We start from the raw sequence: 8450 nt of genomic DNA, 5'->3' as shown, positions 1-8450 counted from the left end.
AAAAAAAAAAAAATAAAAAAAAAGAAGAAGAAGTCTGGAAGTAGCTGGCTCCAGGTTGGTTCATTCAATAGCCCAGCAATATCATGTAGGACATAGATTATTGGCTCTTTCCATTTGCCATCTTCAGGGTGTCAGCTACTACCCTTGGTGGTCACAGAATTCTAGGCATCATATTCTCACATAATAATGTCTAAGGGCTAGAATAGAGGACACTCCTTCCTTCTGTGCCTTTTCTAAGACTAAATAAAACCAGACCAAATCATCATATTAGAAATTAACTGTAGAATAAAGGCTGCTCTGGAACTGCTTTGAAAACAAATTTTGATAGCATCAAACTAATCTCAAGTAATTTAACTACATGCCAAAACAAACCGAAACATATTTAAAGAAATACAGTAAAATTTAGCACAAAACAAAGTAAAAAGTAAAAACAGCAAGTACATTAAAAAATTACCAGGCATGCAAAGAAAAAGGAAACTATAACCCATAACAAATAGTAAAATCAATGAATAAAAACAGATCCAGAAATGACAAAGCTATAGTGACATTTTATATATATGACAAGACTACATAGAAATGCTTCATATGCTCAAAAAAGTAGAGGGGAATGTGATAGAAAAATGGAATATGTAAAACAGAAATCCAAATGGAGTTTCTAGAGATGAAAAATACAGTGAATGGAATTACCAGCAGATCAGACACTGCAGAAGAAAAACTCAGCAAACTTGCACACAAAGCAACAGAAACTATATAAAATAATAAAACAGAGAAAAATCAGAAGCGATAAGTGACCTGTGGGATAATATCAAGCTGTGTAACATACATATAATTTGAGTCCTGGAAGAGTAAATTTAGGGAAAATATAAACATATTTGAAGAAACAATGGCCAAAATTTTCCTAACTTGATGAAAATGACACACAAACAAATCTAAAAATCTCAGTGAACACCAAGCAGAATATATAGAAAACCACACCAAGATACATCATAATTGAACTGCTGAAAACCAGCAAAAAAGACAAAATTTAAAAAGCAGGCAGGAAAACTATATTGCCCTCAGAGGAACAAAGATCAGAGTTATAGCAAAGATACAGATATCCAAAGATGAGGTAATACTTTCTGACTCCTCATCAGAAAATATTTAAATCAGAAGAGCAATGTCCTCAAAGTACTGAAATAAAACAATTGTCAACCTAGAGTTCTATTCCTGATGCAAATATGTTTCAACAATAAGGGTGAAACAAATTCTCCAAACAAGCACAAGCTGAGAAAATTCATCACCAGCAGATCTGCAATACACAATGCATTAAAAGAAATTCTTCAAGCAAAAGAAAAATGAAGCAAGATGAAAATTTAGATTTGCACAACAGATTCTATAATACCAAATATGGCAAATGTGTGAGTAAAATGAAAACTTTTTTTCCTTAGTTTTAAATTTTATTAGAAAAGTCTGTGCCTACCTAAATAAAAAATAACAACCATGTATTGAGTTTTATAATATACGTAGGAATAAAATGTGGGGCAACAACAGCACAAAGAATTAAGTGGTAAAATTTACAGCATTAACTAGAAAACAATAATAACTAAAAAGAAGCAGCATTAATAAGCCATTATTAGATATAAAATTGAATAATTCAAAATGCTGAAGCAAGCCAAGAGATGTCAGAAAAGAGAGAAAGAGGAACAAAGAACAGATTGGGCAAATAGAAAAGAAATAGGAAGGTACTAGGTTTGAACCCATCCATATTGATAGTTACATTATTTGTAAATCACATAGATTTTCCAATTAAAAGGCACAGATCATTAGACTGGATAATAAAGTTAGCCCCAACTGTATACTGTGAACAAGAAACTTACCTTAAACATATGCCTAGGCTAAAAGTTAAAGGATGGAATGAGATATATCATGCAAACATGAATCAAATGCAACACATTTATATTAGACAAAGTAGATTTCAGAATAAGAAATGTGAGCAAGGATAAAAAGGGACATTTCATAATAATAAAGGGGTCAATTCATTAAGAGGACATAACAACCATAGATATCCGTACTCCTAGTAATGGAGTTTCAACACACCTGAAACAAAAACAGAACTGAAAGGAAAAACTGGCAAATCCACAAATATTGTTGGGTACTTTAACACTCTCTTTCCAACAATAAATACAAAAATACACAATGAATAAACAAGAACCAACCTATGTACCAATTTGACCTAGTTGGCAATCATTAAATACTCTGCCAAACAACAAAATACAAATTTTGTAAAAATGCACATATAGCATTTATCAAAATAGACCATATCCTGGATCATAAGTCTCAAATTTAGAAGAATTGAAGTCATACAAAATATATTCTCTGAGCACAACTGAATTAAACTAGAAATCAACAAGACATAGATGTCTGAAAAATACCCAAACACTTGGAAATTAAACACAAAATCAAAACACATCAAAATATATGAGGTACAACTAAAGCAGTTCTTAGATGAAAATTTACAGTAAAATGCTTTTGTCAAAAAAGAAGAAAGTTATTGAATCAATCTAAGCTTCTACCTAAGGAAACTAGAAAAAAATAGCAAATTAAACCCAAAGTAAGCAGAAAAATGAAAATAATAGAGGGGAGAAATAGGTGAAAGAGAATGCTGTAAAACAACAGAAAAAATCAATGAGACCAAAAGCTGGTTCTTGAAAAGATCGATGAACTTGAATCAGCTCTATGAAGACTGATGAAAAAAGAGTGAGAGAAAATAAATCATTGATATCATTGATATCATGCATGAGAGTAGTGCTATTCCTTGAAAACCTACAGACATCAAGATGGGGCCGGGCATGGTGACTCATGCCTGTGATCCCAGAACTTTGGGAGGTCAAGGCCGGTGGATCACCAGAGGTCGGGAGTTCGAGACCAGCCTGGCCAACATGGAGAAACCCCATCTCTACTAAAAATGCAAAATTAGCTAGGCATGGTGGTGCATGCCTATAGTCCCAGCTACTTGGGAGGCTGAGGCAGGAGAAGCGCTTGACCTGGAAGGCGGAGGTTGCAGTGAGCCAAGATCATGGCATTGTACTCCAGCCTGGGCAACAAGAGCAAAACTTCATCTAAAAGAAAAAAAAAGATGGTAATAAAAAAATTAATTTGAATAATTTTATAACAAAAATTTACAACTTAAATGAAATGGAAAATTTTATTTAAAGACATACAGTACTCAAGAAGAAATAGATAACTTTAACAGATTTCTATTAATAAAGAAATTTAATTCACGGTTTAAAACCTTCTGACAAAGAAAACTTATGCTCATGTGACTTCACTGGTGAATTACACCAAACATTTAAGTGAAAAATAATACTATCTTTTTTATACAAAGTCTTCCATTTAACAGACTAAGAGCAAACATTTATCAATTCATTTTATGAGGCCAGCATTACTTTGATACCACAAACATAACAGTATATTACCATAAAGAACACTACCAACTAATATCTCTCAAAAACATTAATATAAAACTCCTTAACAAAATTTCAGCAAATTGAATCCAATAATACATAAAGCGAATAAACATACTAAGTGGAGTTTCTCCAAGGGATGCAAGGCCAGCCTAACAAATTGGAAGACCATGAGGAATGAACCCTTGCCAGACACCAAACCAGCCAGCACCTTCACCTGGACCTCCAAGCCTCTAGAACTGTGAGAAATAATTTCTGTTCTTGATAAATGACTCAATCAGTGGTATTTCTTTACAGCAGCACAGACAGACTAAGACAGTCACATGGTGTGATATTGTCTGTAGGTTTTCTGTACAAGTACTTTATCAGGTTGAGGAAGTTCCCTTCTCTTCCTAGTTGCCTGAGAGTTTTTATCGTATAAATATCAATTATTCTCAAATACTTTCACTGTACCTGTTGAGGGTGATCCAATGGATTTTCCCTCATAGATCGTGCCATCTAGGTGTCCTCCTATGACAGAACAGCAGAAGAAAGAAAAGCCGCACCCACAAGTCCCCCACCACCCCCTTTTTTTTGAGACAGTCTCACTCTTGTTGCCCAGGCTGGAGTGCAATGGCATGATCTCGGTTCACTGCAGCCTTTGCCTCCTGCGTTCAAGTGATTCTCTTGTCAAGTGATTCTCCCGCCTCAGCCTCCCGAGTAGCTGGGATTACAGGCACCCACCACCACACCTGGCTAATGTTTTTTTTTTTTTTTTTTTTTTTTTTTTTTTTTTTTTTTTTTTGTTCTGAGACGGAGTCTCGCTCTGTTGCCCAGGCTGGAGTGCAGTGGCACAATCACAGTTCACTGCAAGCTCTGCTTCCCGGATTCACGCCATTCTTCTGCCTCAACCTCCCGAGTAGCTGGGACTACAGGTGCCCACCACCACGCCTGGCTAATTTTTTGTGTTTTTTTAGCAGACGGGGTTTCACCATGTTAGCCAGGATGGTCTCGATCTCCTGACCTCGTGATCTGCCCATCTCGGCCTCCCAAGTGCTGGGATTACAGGCGNTTTTTTTTTTTTTTGTTCTGAGACGGAGTCTCGCTCTGTTGCCCAGGCTGGAGTGCAGTGGCACAATCACAGTTCACTGCAAGCTCTGCTTCCCGGATTCACGCCATTCTTCTGCCTCAACCTCCCGAGTAGCTGGGACTACAGGTGCCCACCACCACGCCTGGCTAATTTTTTGTGTTTTTTTAGTAGACGGGGTTTCACCATGTTAGCCAGGATGGTCTCGATCTCCTGACCTCGTGATCTGCCCATCTCGGCCTCCCAAGTGCTGGGATTACAGGCGTGAGCCACTGCTCCTGGCCTAATTTTGTATTTTTAGTAGAGATGGGGTTTCACTGTGTTGGCCAGGCTGGTCTCAAACTCCTGGCCTCAGGTGATCCACTTGACTCGGCCTCCCAAGGTGTTGGGATTACTGGTGTGAGCTATCTCGCCCGGCCTCACAAGCCCTTTTAATAATGGCCCTAATTGATTCATGAGGACAGTGTCATCATGACTTAATCACCTCCCCAAAGGCCCCACATCTTAATACAACCTGTATGGGGATTAAATTTCAAGATGAATTTTGGAGGGGACATAATTTTTCAAACCATAGCAGTGACTTCTGTCCAAAGAGTACAGTAGGGAAAGGGACAAAAAAGAAAGAGTAACTTCACAGTGGAGAAACCTGACAAACACTACATTGGCCAAGTGATCAAGATCAACACTAACAGTCACAGCTTGGCCGGACGCAGTGGCGCATGCCTGTAATCCCAGCACGTTGGGAGGCTGAGGCGGGTGGATCATGAGGTCAAGACATCGAGACTATCCTGGCCAACGTGATGAAAACCCGTCTCTACTAAAAATACAAAAATTAACTGGGCGTAGTGGCGCATGCCTGTAGTCCCAGCTACCCAGGAGGCTGAGGCAGGAGAATCACTTGAACCCAGGAGGCGGAGCTTGCAGCAAGCTGAGATTGCGCCACTGTACTCCAACCTGGCAACAGAGCAAGACTCCATCTCAAGAAAAGAAAAACAAACAAACAACCACCAAAAAAACCAGTCACAGCTCATGTAAACTTTGAGTGTGAGCGTGTGTGTGTGTGTGTGTGTGTGTGTGGTATGATAGGATGTGATGAAAATGACTCTTTACCTCTGTCTTCTTCCTCCTAAGATCCATAACCCCAATCTAATCATGAGAAGAAAAAAAAAAAAAACCAGACAAATTCCAGGAGAAAAACATCCTACAAAATTCTTGATCAGTACTCCTCAAAACTGTCCCGGTCATCAAAAACAAGGAAAGTTTGAGAAACTTTCATAGCCAAGAAAAGCGAAATAGATAGGATGATTAAATATAATGTGGTGACCTGTGGGATCCTAGAAGAGAAAAAGGACATTAGGTAAAAACTAGGAAAAACTGAATAAAATGTGGACTTTAGTTAATAGGAATGTATTGATATCGGTTAAATAATTGCAGCAAACATACCATTCTAATGTAAGGTGCTAATAGTAGGGGAAAATGTGTACAGGATTGGAGAGTATGTGAGAACTCTCCTATCTGCTTACTTTTTCTGTAAATCTGAAAGTATTTTAAAAATTGTTTTAATTAAAAAGTTGCCAGCCAGGCGCGGTAGCTCATGTGTGTAATCCTAGCACTTTGGGAGGCCAAGGCCGGTGGATCACCTGAGGCCAGGAGTTCAAGACCAATCTGGGCAACATGGTGAAACTCTGTCTCAAATAAACATACAAAAAATAGCTGGGTGTGGTGGTGTGCAACTGTAATCCCAGCTACTCAGGAGGCTGAGGCATGAGAATCGCTTGAACCAAGGAAACGGAGTTGCAGTGAGTGGAGATGGCACCACTGCACTCCAGCCTGGGCGACACAGCAAGATTCTGTCTCAAAAAAAAAAAAAAAAAAAGTTACTATTAAGAAAATGAAAAGACGCTGGGCACGGTGGGTCACACCTGTAATCCCAGAACTTTGGGAGACCAAGGCGGGCGGATCACCTGAGGTCGAGAGTTTGAGACCAGCCTGACCAACATGGAGAAACCCCATCTCTACTAAAAATACAAAATTAGCTGGGCGTGGTGATGCATGCCTGTGATCCCAGCTACTAGGAAGGCTGAGGCAGGAGAATCGCTTGAACCTGGGAGGCAGAGGTTGCGGTGAGGCAGAGGTTGCGGTGAGCCGAGATTGTGCCATTGCACTCCAGCCTGGGCAACAAGAGTGAAACTCTGTCTCAAAAATAAAAAAGAAAATGAAAAGACAAGCACATACCAGCAGAAAATGGAAAAACATGCCTGATAAAGAATTTATACCCAGAATACATACAGAACTTATATATTTAATATTTTATTTACTATTAGGAAGACAAACAATGGAATTAAAAAGAAAATAGGCAAAAGACTTGAACAGACACTTCACCAAAGATTATACAAATGTCAAATAAGCACAGGAAAAGACGATCAATATCATATCATATCATATCATTTATCATTAGTAAATGCAAATTAAACTACAATGAGGTAGTATTACTAGAATTGTTGCTACTAAAAAAAAAAAACTGATAGGCTGGGCACAGTGGCTCATGCCTGTAATCCCAGCACTTTGGGAGGCCGAGGTGGATGGATCATTTGAGGTCAGGAGTTTGAGAGCAACCTGACCAACATGGTAAAATTCAGTCTCTACTAAAAAATACAAAAAAAATTAACTGGGCGTGGTGGTGCATGCCTATAGTCCCAGCTACTCATGAGGCTGAGGCAGGAGAATCGTTTGAACCCCAGAGGCGGAGGTTGCAGTGAGCCAAGATAGCGCCACTGCACTCCAGCCTGGGTGACAGAGCAAGAGTTGGTCTCAAAACAACAACAACAACAACAACAAAAACAAACAAACAAAAACCTTGATAATACCAAATGTAAGTGAGGATGTGAAGCTACTAGAAATCTTGGAATTTTAGGCTGGACGCGGTGGCTCATGCCTGTAATCCTAGCACTTTGGGAGGCCGAGGCGGGTGGATCACGTGGTCAGGAGATCGAGACCATCCTGGCTAACACAGTGAAACCCCGTCTCCACTAAAAATACAAAAAATTAGCCGGGCATGGTGGCAGGCGCCTGTAGTCCCAGCTACTCAGGAGGCTGAGGCAGGAGAATGGCGTGAACCCAGGAGGTGGAGCTTGCAGTGAGCCGAGATCGCGCCACTGCACTCCAGCCTGGGCGACAGAGCGAGACTCCATTTCAAAAAAAGAAAAGAAATCTTGGAATTTTATATTGTTGATGGGAATATCACTTTGGAAAGTACTTTTGCAGCTTCTTAAAGAGTTCACATATACTCACAATGCAATTCAGAAATCCAGCTCCACATAAATATTTTCACTTGATGTTCATAACAGGTTTACGCATAAGAGTCAAAAATTGTGGGTCATCTAAATCGGTAAATAAGTAGAGGTATACTTATACAATGGAAAGCTTCTCAGCTATCAAAAAGAATGGCCTACTGACTCTCAGAACGGATGAATCTCAATAGCATTATGTAAAGTGAAAGAAAAGAAGATAAAGACAAAACACTGTATAATTCCATTTATTTGTTTATTCATTTTTTCCGTTGGAACCTTTTACTCTGTTTTGTTGACGCTTAAGGAAAACAGCCTTGCCCATAACTCACTGTGGCCTGGAGTCATGACACCAACTCATTGTGACCAATTACAAAAGAGGCCAAACCGCATTCTTCTTAGAAGGTCTATTCAGTTAATAAATGGCACTTAACTGATGGTTTTCTTCATATAAACTCTAACAAGAACTCCTAAGTTGCACTGATTATGCCCCCAAGAGATAAGGGACCGATGGTAATTCAGATGAGCACCTCTGAAAAGATTGATCGATCAGTTTTCTGTCCCATTCCGGACAGATGTTTTGGAAAACCTTGAGGAAAGATTGAAATTCCCCACCAGTCTGAGACTGTGTGCTAGTTTTACAACATTAATTAG

The sequence above is a fragment of the Rhinopithecus bieti genome, unplaced genomic scaffold, assembly GCF_001698545.2.
Source record: "Rhinopithecus bieti isolate Rb0 unplaced genomic scaffold, ASM169854v2 scaffold_73682, whole genome shotgun sequence".
Lineage (NCBI taxonomy): Eukaryota > Metazoa > Chordata > Mammalia > Primates > Cercopithecidae > Rhinopithecus > Rhinopithecus bieti.
The sequence above is the reverse complement of the archived record's forward strand: the minus strand, read 5'-3'. Positions refer to the sequence as shown.